The sequence below is a fragment of the Coenobita brevimanus genome, chromosome 6, assembly GCF_032717465.1.
Source record: "Coenobita brevimanus isolate Jiangsu-jjx chromosome 6, ASM3271746v2, whole genome shotgun sequence".
Classification (NCBI taxonomy): Eukaryota; Metazoa; Arthropoda; class Malacostraca; order Decapoda; family Coenobitidae; genus Coenobita; species Coenobita brevimanus.
In genome coordinates this window covers 44,412,605-44,433,313 of record NC_136959.1, presented here as the reverse complement: position 1 = coordinate 44,433,313, position 20,709 = coordinate 44,412,605, and positions in this window count along the sequence as shown.

Genomic DNA, 20,709 nt, shown 5'->3' with positions numbered 1-20,709 from the left:
ACCCTATTCTGCCCTGATACTGTACATTACACTATAATACGATTGAGCCAAACTCCAGAGCAGTCGACTTATGGAGGCTGAGGAAGTTGGAGAAATGACAGACAGTAGTGAATGAATGAAGTATGTGTGTGTGTGGAGGCGCAGCTTATAATACAGTATACCTAAGTTCGCATCTCTGTCCGTCTATTGTCTGTCTGTCTGTCTGTAATGCGAAAAAGTGAGGCATCAGGGGAAAAAAATAGTACATAAAGTTGAGATATGAACAAACTACAAAAGTAGAAGCCTCTGGACTGTTTTAAGCCAAAAACAAAAAATCCGGAAACTATCCCACAGTGTCTTCAGTCGTGTAAAGAAAAAAAAAAAATCCTTAAAGGCGAATGGTAGGAAATTTCAACGCTGCTAATTGTAATGATCCATAAACCCAGGAACTGCAGAAAGTGTCACGGCGAAGCTGGGAAAAAGTTACTCAAAAGTATGGAATTTGGGTTGTATTATTTGCCATTTTTAGAGTTCTGGCTAAGCCAAAGAGAGCCCGAACGTCTCTCGTGTATAGATAGATAGATAGCTAAAATAGACAGAGATAGATGGATGGATAGGTAGATAGACAGACAGACAGAGAGTGTTGGGGTGTTAGTGATGATTTAGGGGAGCTTGGTGGCTTAACAGTCAGGCTAGATATTTAGAAAATGCATTATTACTGTAAGCACTGTACAACTGTGTAAATTCTCAGTTATTTATGCTCTCAAAATTCACTTCTATATAATCAAATCTTCCACCTGTCCCCTTCTTTCCTCTCGTCTCGGTGGCAAACTTCACAGTATTCTCTGATCTCATACATCCCACCCACTCAGATTTCTCTCAGATTCAATATTTTCTTGCCAGTTATGCAGTTCACAGAAATAATTATGCGCATGACATACTATACGAGCTTGAGCACGACACTGAAAAAATGTGATAGCTTTTTTATGAGAGAGAGAGAGAGAGAGAGAGAGAGAGAGAGAGAGAGAGAGAGAGAGGGAGACAGACAGACAGACAGACAGACAACGTGACAGACAGACAGACAAACAGAGAATGAACTTCGCAGTACCTAAGACAATGATAATCAGCATCATCTAATTTTCGATGCCTAAGGAAAGTAGGGGATACAGGGCTTATACACTTAGGATTTTATGTTTTTCAGAATGAATCGCAATTTTTAAACATGTACCAATCCTCTCGTCTGTTTATGAGGCTGTTGGGCCATGGAATCGCTATTTTCCTACACCATTACAGTGAAAAATGTGTTTCCTTCACTTATATTCTCTGTATTTTTCTACGCACAGGGAAGAGCGGCGGTGATGTGATCGGAAGCAATCCACCCGCAACAGTGAGGTCCCGAGTTTGATTCCCAAGGGGCCAGGAGTCCTTTGAGCGAGGCCTTAATTACCTTGACATGTTTGTATTTAGAACCGGAGTAGGAACCTGGACTGTTAATTCGACGGTTGCGTGTCATAGTCTGGTAGGAAAATTTGAATGTCTGCCGCAGTGACCGTAGTGTAATCTATCGGCATCAATCTAAGGCTTCTTCTAAGAACCTCGGTCACAAAACTGGGGCAGTAAAGGAGTCGCAGTCAACTTTTCCCTCCATCCCTGACAGATGGGATGATAGTTGGAATGGTAAAAAAACAATGAAAATGGCACAACTTTTGATTTACTGCCACTTTTAATTCAGATGTGAGAGAGGATGGAAGCTCCACCCAAGGTTACCCTTATATCTCTTGAGTTGGAGACAGACGCCATCACGCGTTGGCACCGATGTAACCGGGCAGCAGAGATACCTGGTTCTGCAAACGTCCCTCACCTCCCTCCCTATCCCCCGAAAGGAGGATGGCAAGCTGCAGATTCACATTCAGATGATCCTGGCATCACAACAACAACAAATTAATGTTACATCCTTTATCTGTCCCGTATATTTTATTTTACTGCTCCTACTACCACCACCACCTCTGCTACTCTTCTACTACTACTACTTTTTTTTTTTATGTGACCGACTCTGGGCATAGGCTTCACAGCCTGCTTTCAAGGCCCAGTAGTCCTCCTACGTACCATACACCTCTATATGTCACCACTTCGGCGCTAACACCCATCGTCCATATTGAATACATGCTAGGGCTGTTTCATACAGGACTGGTGTATTGGTATTAGCGGCGGTTCTTCTGGAAGATCAATAAAGTCTGATATATACGAAATTCAAATCCTTAAACTGTTCCCTGCCCCAGCGGGATTTGAACCCGGGTCCGGTAGGACTGCAAGCCACCTCTCTACCGATTGAGCCACCGCCTGCTACTCCTGCTACCACAACTACTACTGAAAGCCTTTAAAACGCTTAAATGTTGTTAAGCTGTACACAGCGGTGCTCCAAAGAGAATATGTTAAGTTCCAAAAAATATCAGTGGCCACATTTCAATTTACATGTTTAGGTTTTATTCTCTACGTTGTAGCCTACAATTTGCCTGTACATATATTACATGTGGTAAGTGGGGGCGCCCACCATCCACTCACTCGATGTAGTGATGCTCTTGGACGGCCGCCCTTTCCTCTCTTTCTTCCTTCTTTCTTTCCTTCCTCTTATGTCCTACTTTCCTTCATTCTTTCCTCTTCCTTCTGTCTACGGGTGACTCCGACCTGAGTGACAAGCCAAATGGTTTCCTGTACACCAGGAAACCATTTGCTACTCTGGGTGGTAACCGTACAACCAAACTATGGCGCCTGGTGGTTTAGTGGGTAATTAAGGCGTTCCAACCGGATTGAGCCTGTGTCGGTTTATTTGCAAGGGATGGTTGGGGTTTATTGCTCACGTAATGCCACTCAGGGCTGAGTGAGCCTGGCCACTCACATCTTAAATGCCAGGACCAACTTACCTACGCTCCTCTTGGGGCAACACAGGATTAGATGATGATGATGATACACTAGAGGTGTAGTTTTCAATCTTTTTGTTATTCTTGTGACATCATGCCTACAGATTATTATTATTCTGGTTGCATATATATTTTAGTCTTACATTAGTGGCGTTTGTTACTGAAAGATGTAAATCGATAACAGATTTAGTTCTGTGTAAATGACTGGAAAAACGTCTATGCAACACTTAATATACCATATAACTGTGTTCTTTTATTTCTAAATACCAAATAGAAGTAACCTTTATACTACAACAACACTCCCTTCTATAGTGTAGTAGTAGTAGTACTACTAGTAGTAGTAGTAGTAATAGTAGTAGTAATAGTAGTAGTAGTAGTAGTAGTGTTATTGTTACTAGTGGTAGTAATAGTAGTAGTAGTAGAAGTAGTAGTAGTAGTAGAAGTAGTAGTAGTACTAGTAGTAGTAGTAGTAGTAGTAGAATCATTTGTAGCAGTAGTAGGCTAGTAACAGTAATAATGATGATGATGATAATAATAACTATAATAATAATAATAATAATAATAATAATAATAGTAGTAGTAGTAATAATAAAACGGCTCGACGTTTTATTTTACATTTCAAATAATTACATAAGGATAAAACTATGAAGCTCTGTAGCTTGCAGAGTACAAGATGTGTTTACATGTACCAACACCTGTAATCAGTGCAGCAGTGCTTGGTACAGTATTACAGTATAATCTATTATAACCAGCCACAAATGTTTGTATCAGCCACATCATTCTTCCAACAACAATGAATATGCTTTCTGTTTCTGGCTATTCATTTATTTTTTTTTTTACAATAACAGAACGGAGGAAGGAAAAACAAATGAATAAAAAAATAATTCATGCACCTTTTTTTCAATAACAGAACAGAGGAAGGAAAAACAAATTAATAAAAAAAAAAAACTAATCCATACACCAGATTACTGGTGTCCTCTGTTCATAAAGTATCTGTAACAGCTAAACTTGAACAGATCTATGTTGAAGTTTTGAGGGAAACAACTCTGGGGGAGCGAGTTCCAGAGAGATGCAGTTCGAGGAATGAAAGAATTCTGATAGGCAGAAGTTCTGCAATATGGCTGAGTGAAATTCAAGTCGTGAGCGCTAACAGATGCCCGTGTAGCACGAGGGAAGGCGTGGAGAGGTGGCACCTGATTACAGGTGTCCTCCATTCATAAAATAATCTGTAACAGTTGGTCTTGAACAGCCGTAGGTTAAAGTGTGGAGGGAAACCATTCTGGGGAAGCGAATTCCAGAGAGATGGAGGTCGGGGAATAAAAGAATTCTGATAGGCAGAAGTTCCGCAGTATGGCAGTGTGACGTTCAGTCATGAGCGCTACCAAATGCCCGTGCAGCGCGCTGGAAAGCGAGGAGAGGTGGCACAATTGGTGCAAGTTCGTCTGAACATTTGTTATAAAAGTATTTGTAAAATAATGCAAGGAAGGCAACATTCCTTATTACCTGTAAGGGAGGTAGTTTATTTGTAATAGTAGGGTTATTAATAATTCTAACAGCTTTGTTCTGAATTTTGTCCAGTTGTTTTAATGCAACCTCTCCACCTCCGTTCCACAAAGGCGAGCAATATTCCAGCTGAGAGCGCATGTAACTCTTGTAAATTATAGCTAACTTCTCGTCAGTGAAGTTACGGACGCTGTACAATATTTTTTTTTTTTTTTTTAAGCGGTTTTAATAAGTGATCTAATGTGAAAGGTCCAGGTGGGGACACTGTTTTGTGAAACACCGAGAATTTCAACACTTTTAGAGATGGGAATGTTAGTAGCACTGAAGGTAATGTAGGAATCATGCAATATCTGTCTATTAGTTAACTGGATAAATTTGGTTTTCCTAGCTTTAAATGATACAGTGTTATTTTGTCCCCATTCCGTGATTTTAGATAAGTCTTGATTTATGGACATTACATTTACCAGCACCTGTAAACATTCCGTCAGGTTAGTTATTGCGTAAACATTAGCTATTGTGTATCACCCACAATTATCACTCCTACAGCAATATCAATAAACATTCTGTCAGGGTCTAGTTATGAGACTATTCAAACACATTACATCCACCAGTATCAGTAAGAATTCCGTCAGTGTCTGGTATTTATACTGTCATAAACAACATTCATTATTTTTGCCATCAATATCACTTGTGGAAAATTCATGAACAGCCAATACTGTAACCCCCGCGGCCCACAGATTAGAGTGAAGGAAAATGAGTGACAGTGTTATACCCTTGTACCTAATTATCAAGTATGAGTTTCCAAAAGGTCATTAGCCACGTATGTTGCTATTTTTCCTTTATACCTAAGTTTTGAGTAAGGTACGGTACATTCTGTTGCAAATGATTCAGATTTACATAGCTTTTTCTTTTCACCCTTCTTTGTTGTCAATTTAAACGTCAAAGCAAGATGTGTTAGGTGACGCTATGGGATTATACGTAATGAGGTGATTGGGATGGACTCAGAAAAAACTTTATATGGGTGAATTGCATGGCACTGTGCAGCATTTCCTACAGCTGGAACTTAATCATCAATGCCAGTTATGTTAACTTCATGAAATTCCCACCATAAGTACCAACATTTCTACAGTAATAAGTACGGTAGTGTTTTTTTATCATTTTCACTGCTGCCATTTTACTCGTGCGCCTGCGTCTGTCACTATAACCCGACTGTTACCACCACTATTACAACTCCGCCACAACTACCACACCACTACCACATCATTGCAACGACTAGCATACCAGGGTCATAACTACAGCAATAGCATTGCCTTATCATTACCACGACTATCACTGCATCCACGACTACCCAGCTATCACAAATATCACACAACTACCACACTTCTACCACAATTACCATACCACTACCACAACCACCATACCATTACCACAACTGCCACACCAATATCTCAATGATCACAGCACAAAAACCACATCACCACCACGCCACCACCACTACCACCACTACCACAGCTACCAGTATCCTCTATGACTCACTTTTGGGTGGCGAGGGCTTGACCATAAATCAGCATTAGCAACACCTACCACAATCGATGCCACCACTACTACCACAGTCATGAAAACCAAAGACTACCACAACTCCTTCATTTCCTTACCGCTGACGCAACTACCACAATTGCTGCACCTCATCTATTTTTGCCATTACCAGCATTAGCACCGCAGTCTGCAGTTATCATCATCACAGCCATCATCAGTAGTACCATCATCACGGCAACTGTCATCACCAAAACTATCATCATCACATGCATCATCACCACAGCCATCATCACCACAACTGTCATTATCACCAAACTATTATCACCATATGCATCATCACCAAAACTATCATCACCACATGCATCATCACCACAACTATTATTACCAAACCCACCATCACCACAATTATTATCACAGCCTTATCTGTCATCACAGCTACCATCATCGCCACAATTATCATCACCAGACTTATCATCACCATAACTATCATCGTTATCACCACAGCTACTATCATAATCACAGTTATCATCATCACAACTATCACCACCACAACTTATAACCACAAACTATCGTCATCACCAACTGCCATCATAGTCACAATCACCAGTCATCATCAATACTTCGCCCCCTGCCACCATATTTACCCCCATCTTCACAACCACCGCAACCATCACCATAACAACACCACCACCCAAACAACCATCACCGAGCCAGTACAGCCACCAACAACCATTACTACCACAACCACAATAACCACACGACAAACCACCACCACAGCTTCGATCATTACATACTACTACTACTACTACTACTACTACTACACACACACACACACACACACACACACACACACACACACACACACACACACACACACACACACACACACACACACACACACACACACACACACACACACACACACGACAGTCCCTACTACCACTGTTTACCGCCACCACCACCGCCACAACACCAGTAACCACAGCTACAGCCACTATCACGACCTCTATATTCACTACCACAAGCAAGGCCACTACAGGTACTGCCACTCACACTCCTACATATACCATCACGCACCTACAACAACTACAATTTCAGCTACCACCACCACCACATCTACCACTGCTACTACCACAGTCATTACAATCCACAACTACGACTACCACCACTAAAATCACGACCACAACAACAGCCAGAACTACTACCACCGCAACTTCAGCCACCACAACTTTAACAATTAAAACCATCACCAAAATTACAGTCACCTCAGCTACAACTACAACCACAACAACCACCACCACTACGACCTACTCCAGCACAACCATCACCACTACTGCCACAACCGCTACCACTGCAACTTCCTTATTAACTACAACTACCACCCTTCTACAACCATCACCTCTACCACCACACTCCCCCCCTCAACTTCACCCGGGTCCACAATCCCTGAGTTGGCCGTTCATGGTTAATTTTAGGTCTCCTTGTAGCGGCGGGGGTCTGTGAATAGCCGGTCAAGATCAATAGCTGGACCCACATGCACCCCACCCCTCACCCCACTTCACCTCACCTCACCCCACTTCACCTCACCCCTCACCCCTCACCCCACTTCACCTCACCCCTCACCCCACTTCACCTCACCCCTCACCCCACTTCACCTCACCCCTCCCCTAACCCCACTTCACCTCACCCCTCCCCCTCACCCCTCACCCTCACCCCACTTCACCTCACCCCTCACACCTTACCCCTCACCCCTCACCCCACTTCACCTCACCCTCACCCTCACCCCACTTCACCTCACCCATCACACCTCACCCCACTTCACCTCACCCCTCACACCTCACCCCTCACCCCTCACCCCACTTCACCTCACCTCACCCCTCACCCCACTTCACCTCACCTCACCACCCCTCACCCCTCACCCCACTTCACCTCACCCCTCACCCCACTTCACCTCACCCCTCACCCCACTTCACCTCACCCCTCACCCCACTTCACCTCACCCCTCACCCTCACCCCACTTCACCTCACCTCACCCCTCACCCCACTTCACATCACCTCACGTTACCTCTTCCCTTCATCACATCCCTCACCCCACCTTAACTCAGCCCTCACCTCTCATCCTTCACCCCTCACCTCTAACCTCATCTCACGCCTCACCTCACCTCACCTCACCCCACCTCATGCATCACCCCCCTCACCTCCTACATTACTTCACCCTACTTCACCTCTTACATCACTTCTCCCTTCACCTCACTTTACCTAACATCCTATTACCTCACCTCACTTCACCCCTCACTTCAACCGTCACTTCCTTATCTTCTGTATTTCATCCCTCAGCCCATTTCCTATCTAGCCTCACCCCTCACCTTATCTGTGTGTGTGTGTGTGTGTGTGTGTGTGTGTGTGTGTGTGTGTGTGTGTGTGTGTGTGTGTGTGTGTGTGTGTGTGTGTGTGTGTGTGTGTAACGTTGTACGTTTTTCTTTTTACTTCATTCCCCTTCCTCTCTTTCTTACAAAATACCTTCACTTCCACTTTCCAATCATCCTCCACACTCCCTCCTCACCTCCCTCACCTCCCTCACTTCTCATCATCCATCTTTATAATTCCCCGCTTCTCATTAGCAATTATTTTTGACCTTATCTTTCACGTGTCATCATACCTGTCTCTCCCCTCGCCTCTTGCACCTCCCCCCTCCTCTCCCTCTCCAATTACCTCTCCCCTGACCTCCCACTTCTCACACTCCTACTTCCCCCTCACCTCTCACACTTCCTCCACCCCCTCACTTCCTCCACTCCCCCCGACCTCTCACATTCCCCCTTTACCCTCACCTCTGACACTCTCCCCTTCCCCTCACCTCTCACACTCACCCCTTCCCCTCCCCTCTCACACTCTCCTCTTCCCCTCACCTCTCACATTCATTCCTTCCCCTCACCTCTCACACTTTCTCCTTCCCTTCACTTCTCACACTCCACTTTCCCCTTACCTTCCACGTTCTCCTTTTCCCCTCACCTCTCTGATTCCCCCGTTCGCTCCCACCTCCTCACATTCCCCTCACTATTCACCTCTCACAATCTCTTCACACCCCTACACCCCTTCCTCTTTCCCCCTTTCCCTCACCTCTCCCACCACCACCCCTCATAACACCTGCCTCCCACATTCCCCTCATATCCCTGACACCCTTTTCCCCTCACTCTCCACACTTCCTTCCCCTCATCCCTCACACCCATCACCTCTCACATTACACACGTTACACACATCACACACATTACACACCTCAGACTTACAACCTCACACCCCTAATCTCTCTCTCTCTCTCTCTCTCTCTCTCTCTCTCTCTCTCTCTCTCTCTCTCACCCTTAACACCCCTCACACTGAAGAAAGAACAGAGAGAGAAAAGTGAGTGGAAGAAAGTAAGGTTTGCGTGATGGGTAAGATTTAAAGGAAGATAATAGAAAGACTGAAAAAAAAAAAAAAAGCTAAATATAGAGATGAAAAAAGAAATGAGAGGAATAAAGACTCACCTTGAATATAAAGGAATGATGATAAAATGATGGCAGAGAAGGAGGGCAGAAATAATAGAATAAAAGAGAAATGGCAAAAATGACGAAGAACTTTGAATATAAAAGAAAACATTGGCGAAATGATGAAACAACTTAGAGCAGATAATCAGAGACATATAAAAAATTGCAAGGGTGACGAATAACCGCGAATTTGATAATGAAAATGGCGAAACGAAGACAAATAGGGAGGACAGAAAAAAGGAAAAAAATGACAATACTGAGAAACGCGAAGAAAAAAATATAAAATGATGCGAATATGGAGGCCAGAAATAAGGATAAAAGAGAGAATTGGGTCGACTGATGATTGTCCTTGAATATCAAAGGGAATAATGATGGAATGATGACAGAGGTGGAGGACTGAAATAAAGCGTGAAGAATGATGTAGCGTGTTGACTGTCTGCAACACTGGCGCCTGAACACCACACTACCACACCATTACCACCACACTACCACACCAGTACCACTACGCCATCACACCTGTGTCACCACACTACCACACCAGTACTACCACACTACCACACCGGTACCACCACACAACCACACCAGTACAATCACACTACCACACCAGTACCACCATACTACCACACTACCACACCAGTACTGCCACACTACCACCAGTACCATCACACAACTACACCAGTACCACCACAGTACCACACCAGTAACACCAAACAACCACACCAGTACTACACCATTCATTTGCAGTACTATCTGGACACCTCACTACAACACCAGGACCATCACAGCAATACCGCAGCACTTTCACACTAATGCCATCACACTTCCACACTAGTACCGCTACACTACCACACTGATACCATCACACTACCATTGCCACCACACCTTTCCTATACCCCTTTCCCTGGGCTCCTCAGTACCACATCAGAATCATCACACTACCACACACTGTTAAAACATTATTCCTACGCACTACAACCTGGATATTTCACTACCATACCAGTCCTACCACATTACCACACCTCTGCCACCACACAAGCACCATACCATCCCTGCACACCATACTATTAATGTTTATTTGTACGCACGTGTATGTATGTAAATGTGTATGTATGTATGTAGCAATCCTCCGAATCCTGGAAAACGCACATAACTAAAACCTTCACACTCAACCACTATAGATGCAATGGCTGATATTCCGAGTTTGGTTCAGACAATGGTCCTGCCGAGGGGTGGAGGGGGCGACTGTCACCTGCGACGGCTTCGTTAGTGAAATGTGGCTGGTAGAGTAAGTACAGTGTGGCACGGTGTGTGTGTGTGTGTGTGTGTGTGTGTGTGTGTGTGAGAGAGAGAGAGAGAGAGAGAGAGAGAGAGAGAGAGAGAGAGATCCTACCTCAATTGGAAACCAGACTGATGTCCTCTGAGGGGATGTTGCTGTGTCTCCATCACCGTCATACACCACCACCACACCACAGCCACACCACAGCCACCACACTACTGCATCCTCCTACCACACAGCTGCTTGAACATCATAGTTCAACACCAGTTACACTATACTACCATACAACACTATTACATGAAAACACCACACTACCATACCACACTGCTACTACCTGGACACCACACTACCATACCACACTACTACCTGAACACCACACTACCATACCACACTACTACCTGAACACCACACTACCATACCACACTACTACCTGAACACCACACTACCATACCACACTACTACCTGAACACCACACTACCATACCACACTACTACCTGAACACCACACTACCATACCACACTACTACCTGAACACCACACTACCATACCACACTACTACCTGAACACCACACTACCATATTACACTGCTACCTGAACACCACACTACCATACCACACTACTACCCGGACATCACACTACCATACCACACTACTACCTGAACACCACACTACCATACCACACTACTACCTGAACACCACACTGCCATACCACACTACCACCTGAACACCACACTACTACACCAGTCACACCACACTACCATACCACATTTCTACCTGGACACCCAGCTACACCGATACCACTACACTGGTGCCACCACACAACCACAGCAGTACCACAACACCACCGCAACACACCACACTAGCACAACATTACCACCATACACCACACTAGCGTCCCACTACCACCACGGATCCACACTGCCACCAAACTATCCCACTGTCACCACACTACCATCACACACATCTTTCTTTAATTTATACGAGCAATAACGTAAATGCTGTGGTACAGTCACAAGATTAATTCTTTTAATATAAATTTTTATCATGCGGATACTCAGTATATAATGTGAACTTACGGTATATTTTTCATTGTCATTTTGCATTTTATGCCGTTAATTCTCTCAGACCTCGTAATTTTTAATCGTTCATATATATATATATATATATATATATATATATATATATATATATATATATATATATATATATATATATATAGAATCATCAGCAGTTGAGGTCCACTGCAGGACCGGCCTATCCCTACCGAAGCAGGGACGATACAAGCCAATGTATCTCTACCCAGTGGCTTAGGCTGTCTGGTAGAGACTGTATATAGGGTGAGAAGTGCTTGTAAGTGTAACTGTAGTGGCTTTGGATGTGTGTGTAGTCTGTGAACCAAGTGTAATCGGCCCTCCTTAAGCCGATTGGATGCAAGCATACTAGTATGCGACACTGGTTCAACCACAGAACTTCTTATGTCCTCCAAAGTAGCAAGTGGCTCGGTGAACGATTTCCAAAGTTTTTACAACTCTGGCGGGAGGCGAACCCTCGTCCACCAGCGGCGAAACGCACACTCTACCACTGTACCACAGAGGCTCCATATATATATATATATATATATATATATATATATATATATATATATATATATATATATATATATATATATAATGCTACTGCTACGTTTCACTTGAATTCTTGCCTGATATACAGTTGATATTAAACTATCATAAATTAAATGTAGGGCATAAACCTCTCTAGATTAAACAACCCTCTACAGTGTAGTAATAATATTTTCTTTTTCTTTTCGCGTGTAGCTGTCACGACTGGACCATGATAATGAAATCTTTACACTGTATATTGTATGATTAAAATCTAACTGCATATCTACCACCAAAGAACTAAAAGTGTTTATGCTCTTACTGAAAATAATGCTCTAATTTACCATTATAATCTTAACAAGTAGGTATTTACTACCTTTCCAAGTACGGGTATCACTTTTCTGTAATTAGGAAATATATTCAGAACCACATTGCAACAGTGTTACTACACTACTGCCACCACACCACAAACTGTTATTACATTATTCTGTCACCACACTACCACCAAAAGAACACCACATCATCACGCTAACACCACACCATCACCACACCCATACATACTATCACCACACAATTGCTACTTTGTTGCTACACCACCGCCACAGCACCACCACACTACCACCGCTCGACGACCACACTCCTGCCACACCACCACCACACTTCCATCACATCAGCTCGACACTACAACCACACCATCACCACCACACTACAACCACACCATCACCACACTCGCACCACATTACGTCGACACTACAGTCACACCACCACCACCACCACTACCACCACCACTATCACACTTTTGTCTCTGACCTCCGCTTCTGTGTCCGACCTCATTAAGTGCATGCGTCTCCTCAGTGCCTGTCTTGTCCCTTGTGTTTCCCGTAAGTGCTCGTCTTTCACTAGTTAATTTAATATGGTTAGTGCAGCCATGAACAGTAACTTGTGTAACTTGAGAAAATGCATGTTGTACTGCAGGACCAATTTATCAAACTAAGGAGATTCATTCCCCGAAGAAGGATAATTTGGATCTCAGAGCCTGCAGGATATAGTAGACGCCAGGGGAGGGACCATTAGAAATGCTGGAGGTTGCACACTGGTTAAAGAGGGAGCTATTCAGTGGTCTCTCGAGAAACAAGCTGTAGAAATAGGTATTATGAAGAGTACCACCACACCACCACCACACTACCATCACAACCACGCTACCACAACACTACCACCACAATTTTGTTATTATGCCATCATCACATCATCACCACCTCTACACCATCATCACATCATCACCACCTCTACACCATCATCACATCATCACCACCTCTACACCACCATCACATCATCACCATCTCTACACCAACACCGCATCACACTACCACCAGTTTGTTGTTACACCACCATCATAACACGACCACATTACCACCACAACACCACTACCACACCACCATCCTTTGTTACTACACCACTACCACCACCACACTACCACCACTCTCTTACCACATTACTACCACACTATGGCCACAATACCACCGCCAACAAATCACCACTACACCACCAATACCCCCCCACCAAATCACCATCACACCACAATATTACCAACACACTACCACCACGGCATAACTACTACACCACAATCACATCATCACACCATCACCACACCATGACGTTACCACCACACCAAAGCAACACAACCATCACACCACAGCCATACCATAACCACACCAAAACCACACCGTCATAATTCCACCACACCACCACTGCCACCACCAGCACCCGGATACCACATAAATAAAAGTTAATCTGATCATAATTTCCTAATATAGCTTGGCCAAACACGACCGACATAACCTTGAGCAGATTAGTACGATTTCAAAAGGCCAGGGGATATATTAGTGTTAAAAAATATCGCTGAAAGAAGAGTTATGATAAAAATGGATGAAATGAAAAAGTGGATAGAAAATAACTCAAAATAGAATAGTGGTGAAAATAGATAAAAAAGGGAGGGTGAAAATACCTCTGCGTGAATGAAGATTTAATTATGGTGAACATTTTTCCTTAATTGAATACTTTGAATAAGATGGACGAAATGAAAGAAGAAAGGTAGAAATACATCACAGGAAAGATACAAGGTAGAAGTGGATAAAATGAAACAAAGCAAAAAAACATGGAGAGAAAAAACGAAGAGGCATTGATAGAGAGAAGCAAGCCTGAAAAGCATCACTAATACAGAATGATGAAAATGGGTTAGAAAACATTATGAAAAAAGTTGATGATAGACAAAATAATATGAAACAAGGGTGGGAAAAATACCACTGAAAGATGAACAAAGAAAGATATACATGAATTTGAAGAAGTAAACAAAAAAGAAAAAAAGAAGAATGACGAAAAATCTGTAAACTGTGAGAAATGAAACAATATCACGAAAACAAGAATAATAAATTGGTTATAATGAAAGAAGGGTTAAGAAAGCATCGCTATAACAAAGCCTAAAGAAAAATTATAAATCAAAATAAATGAAAAATGTCAGTATAAGAAAATTGATGACATACTGATAAAATGAAAGCCGTAAAAAATATTACTGCAAAAATAAAAACTGAAGTCTGCCTATCCATTTGTCTTTCTAGTCAGTCGCCATAATTCTGGAGTGGCTGAGTACTAACAAATCGCCTCCATGCCACCCTGTCTTCTTTCGTCAGGCTACCCTCCCTCCAAGTCGACCTCACTCACTCAAATATCTCTCCAACCCGTCCCGTCTCATCCTGGTCTCCTTTCCCCCCCTCCTTCTCACTCACATACACACTCCTCGTCAGTCTCTCATTCTCCATTCTCCCCATATGGCTAAACCATCTCAGGGTACCACTCCAAACACCATCCAGAGAAAATAGTTACAATAAAGTTAGAGTGAATAGCTAACACAAGAGAGCAAAAATAATGAACTGAGTGAAAGAAATGAAAAGTGAATAAAACAATAAAAATGTGGAATATGGATATTAAGAGGGTGCAGGGAAGAGCAAAAGTGGGGTAGAAGGCCAGGAATGACTGGAGAATGAAATTATTATTATTATTATTATTATTATTATTGTGATTATTATTACTGCCGTCGTCGTTGTTGTTGTTATTTGCATCATTGTTGTTCCTGCTGCTGCTGAATGCTGATGTTATTGTTATTACTACTATTACTAGTAGTAGTAGTAGTAGTAGTAGTAACAGAAGTAGTAGTAGTAGTATCTCCAACAAGGAGGTTATATTTTACGCCGCGTTGGTTTGTTTGTGTTTGTTTGTCTGTGTGTCTGTCTGTTAGCAGGATTGCTCAAAAAGTTACGAACGGATTATGATGAAGTATTGTGGAAAGGTGGCTCATGGGCCAAGAAAGATATGATTAAATTGTGGGCGGGATCCGGAGTAGCCCGCACAATTTCTCCAAAAGTTCTCAATGAATTTCAATGACATTTTGTGGAAAGGTGCGCCATGGACCAAGAAAGAATCGATTAACTTTTGGGGTGGATCTGGATCCGGATTCCACAGATCCGGATCCTGGATTATTGATAAAGTTATGAACGGATTTTGATGAAATTTTGTGGAAGGATGGGCCATGGGCCCAGGAAGAAATGATGAACTTTTGGGGCGGATCCGGATCCGAACCCTTTTTAATGGCAATTGCATTGTCGAAGGAATGCGCTCTCTGAATCCTTTCTAATGATTATTATTATTAGTGTAGTAATAGCAAAAGCAGCAGTAGTAATATTAGTAGTAGCAGTAGTAGTAGTAGTAGTAGTAGTAGTGTAAGTATTTTCAGCAGCAGCATTGGCGCTTTTTCCTCATCATGTTATAAATTTCTGACCACCGGGACTGGCTCTGTGGGACTGCTCAGTATTTATAGCCACCAACTCTGGCGTGGCAGTCCAAAGTTTTCGCCTCCTGCCACAAAATTCCCACCAATCCTCTTCACGTGAATCTTAAACTACCTCTGAAAAACTAGATGAAAAGTGCCATTTTTTTTTTTTTTTTTTTTTTTTTTTTTTTTTTTTTACTGGCCCCGTAATCTTGTTACCTCCGTCTATGAAGTTATGTTTTACCCCGCGTTGGTTTGTTCGTCTGTCTGTCCTAGCAGGAATAAAAAGTTAAGAACGATTTGGATGAAATTTTGTGGAAGAATGGGATATGGGCCAAGGAAGTAATAATCAAATTTTTGGCCGGATCCGGATCCGGATTCTTTATTCACGGATCCGGATCCGGGATTAGTCAAAAAGTTATGAACGGATTTGATGAAATTTTGTGGATGGGTGGGCCATGGGCCAAGGAAACAAATGATCAAAACTGGGGGGGAACCGGATCAGGATCCTGAGTATCCCGCACAATATCTCCAAAGGTTCTCAATGAATTTCAATGAAATTTTGTGGAAAGATGGGCCATGGACCAAGAAAGAACTGATTAAACTTTAGGCAGATTCGGATCCGGATCCGGATCCTATATCCATGGATCCGGATCTGGATCCTTTTTAACGACAATGACATTGACGGATGTTTGCGCTCTCTGACCGCTTTCTAGTTCATTATATTTTATGCTGATTTTTTCCTTTCGTAGGTTGTTGAAGGGCCGTTCTTTCTTTGGCGGGAATGGAAGATTGAGTTTTCCTTTTTTACTCTCTCTCTCTCTCTCTCTCTCTCTCTCTGCGCACCACACCATTGCCATTTCACTTCTTCCTTACTTCACACTACTCCCATACCACCACTTCACCCTTCCAACCCATCTTTATTCTCGATGCCACAGTATAGCTTTAATTAGGGCGAGTTTTGAACTAGGAGTGTTACATAATATCCTTCACTACGGAAAGCCCTTCCTCAGCTGCATAAAATCGTCTGGTTGTAGCAAAAATAGAAAAAGAAATGACACCTTTGAGCCAGACATGACAATAAAATCTGTAACCACTCTTAGCTCATTTAAGGACCAGGATAAATCAGATCGGAGAAGAAACTTGACTAGTAACCAAGGAGACGCGTTCCTACATTATAATTTTGACTCAACGAATATTATACAACTGCGACTTACTATTCAAGTTGAAAGAGTGGTACAGTTCCGTCAGATGAAAACACGCTAATTATAACACCTGAACACTGGACGTCATCACCACACTATGGCAAGGATGGGAGGAGTGCAAGGGAGTTAACAGCAAGAGAACAGTCTATTAATTCAAGGCTTCTCTTCGTTTTTTTCTTCTTTTATTGACTTGACTATGAACCGAACTGCCGTTAACTTAGGACACGTCGCAGCACCTCTGCCTTGGCGACTGAATTTTCATATTACACATTTTTTCTCTTGTGTGCTATCCATACCTTTTAAATCCCTTCGGGTCAGTGAGGTACCTTTTAATCTTCTTGTTACCTCCAGACGATTTTATTCAACTTAGGACAGACTTACACTGGTGGAGGGGTTAATGAAGGTTAAGTCTGTCCCTCCAGTTCGAAAAGTCTGCCTTAAGGTCAGCACAAGCGTCTGGATGTAGTGAGAACAAAAGCAGAAATACGTCACCGAACAGACTGGGTTAAAATCGACAAAGTCGGAATCAGTACTGGATGATACTGAGGTACAGTAAGGATTGCAAATCATGTAATATGCACAGTAATTCGCTGGGAAAAATATGTAACGAGCAAGGGCGTTGCTATGCCTGGACAAACAGGGAATGTATTGCTGTAATCGTAACCGTCGCTACACTTCATTACGATAAACAGCGAAACAGTAAGCTATGGCTCTCGAAACCCAGTGTTGCGAACTTCGGATTTTAAAATACTCTTCAGAGTATTATGTAAGAGTTTCGTAATTGTTCGACCAAAATGTGGAGCGACATTACTGTCCGCAATTATTTTCCATGAGTGTTCGTGCTGATGGCCAATCTGATAGATTATTCATAAGATCACCTTTGGAGTTAATTTAAAACCCGCGGATGCAAAGACGGAAGTTATGACTGGTTTATGTTCAAGTTATTTACGTCGATCATGAAAACTTGAAAACTTAACTCTCAGTGGCTGGTGTCATGTCATAATGTTACCATTCCTTCTGTTGAACTGCGATGCTGGTTATGAAAACTTATTTTTTACTGGAGAATACGAAGGCAAATCCCTTAGGTTTTCGTGTGAATGATAAGACTTAGGGATGAGTGTTAATTTCCCAGCAAACTTAGTCAATTTCAATATAGAATAAATGAAGAAAGAAATATGTGTAAACTCTTAGCCGAAGGGTCCCTGCAAAGCTGTGTAAAATTGATTGACTCTGGATTAACAAATATAAATTTCATGCTCCGGATCGGAAAGACTTCATCTTCTTATGTCCAGGATTTCTGCGTGTGACGCGTATGATATTTTGCTGGAAGATTACTTAGCGTACCGTCGTCCCTCAACCACCTGATAGTCATGTAGCTCCAAATTTGTGGAGGGTCATCACTTGATTAACTTTTGAAAACGACTAATCTCGTCTTTCTTTTTCAAACACCATGGATCCAAACTGATTGATATGACTAGTGTGATACTTTGCTGAGAGCATTATATAGCAGAACAAGAACCATCAAGAATATAAGGTGAACAGTATTCAGGTTTGCTTGAAATGATGTGTGCGTGCTAAGGTATGAAGACTTCAATTATACAGTTATATAGTTTAATAATTTCGATATTCCCATCATCGATCATCGTTTGGCCTCAGATTGGTGAACATGTCCAAGGCTTTGTAGTGAAGCTGTTATATTCACTGACAATAAAAAAAAAAAAAAAAAAAAAAAAGATTATGGAGAATTTTCTAGCTCTCCTTATCCGTCTTCAGAGTAATAAAAAGACAATGTGAATTAATTACTATTCTTGAACACGGATTATTTATTGCAATGGCTAACTAGTCCAACTTCATCGTGCTGACGAACCACTATGTAAGTTAGATTAGTAGACGGCTTTTTTATTCATTAGCATGTGAAATATGAAAAGATAATTGCACAGTCAGATTTTAAGCGGGCTCTTGCCCTGAATCTTTTAGGAAGCTAGCGAAGTCTCTTGCACCATTGAAGATATAATCCAAGAAGTATGGTGTCTATTGTGTGAGTCTGAGAAAAGGACAGCAAGCCATGAAGTAGAGGAAGACGAACATTATGTGTCAGCGTGGGGAGAAATGAAAAATAAGAGGACGAGGAGTAAATTAATAACCACTGTCATATGTCTCACGGCAGATAAGTTTAGATCCAGCCAAACGTTTTACAAGTGCAAGATAAACAAGCGGGAGAGAGGCATGTGAAAGGGGTGGAGAGGTATGTGACTAATGGTGGTGTGAGAAGAGGGCGACGTGGAGGCAAACTGACCCTGATCACTTCCTCTGTTATGAGTCCATATTATATTTACAAATCATAATAGATAGATAGATAAATAGACAGATAGACAGCTCTATGCGAGCCTGGGAATGGGAAATGATCTTGCAAGTTAAACTGAGGAAAGCTGATGACAGATTAGGAAGTAGCAAGTCAGGAGATGATGCAGTTAGTTTGTCAGCGAAACACCAGGAGAACAAAGCCTAGTGACCATACACACACATACACACATACTCACACACAGGCTTCTAGAACTTTCCAACCACAGTGAACACGCGTGACACGACCCCTGTTTCACCAGAATTTAGGAAAGAGAGCTCAGAAGAAGAGAGGCCATAGAATCGGCAGGTAGTGGGGAGAAAGGCTTAGCAACTTGGAAGAGAGAGAGAGAGAGAGAGAGAGAGAGAGAGAGAGAGAGACAGGGACTCTACTTATACTCACTCGTGTGCGAGAGACTTGTTAATATTTCCAAGACAAATAAAAATAGTCCCATACTCTTCTTTATCTCTCCTGTCATTGCATGACAAATGGGAACCAAGATTATCAAAGTACAAACAACTCAAGTATAACAACCGCTCGTCCACAAGTCTAATATATATAACTTCTCTACAAGTAACTACAAAGTCTTTTTATGACACCTCAGGCTTTGGACAGACAGACAGACAAGCGTCAAACCAGCCACTTATACCTGGTGTGGATGAAGGGAAGGTGGAGTGGTGACGGAGAGGACTGGGGGCTGTCTTTGTCGCGACTTTCCTGAATGAACTCTGGGATTGTGTATCTGGCAATAGCTAGATAACCCAGTCAGAGAAACCGCGATAGAGACGCACAAATAACAAAACCAGACAGTACTTTTTTTTTTTATTTTCTTTTATCATCATCTCTTTTACTACGCCTATTTTTATCATCATCTCTTTTACTACGCCTATCATCTATAGAAATATTGAATAACTATACTGCTTAAATACTGAAAAGAGATTGATGAATATGTCAGGGTATGAAGCGTGCTGAATCAGAGGATCGAAGTTGTGAAGGGAGAAAATAGTG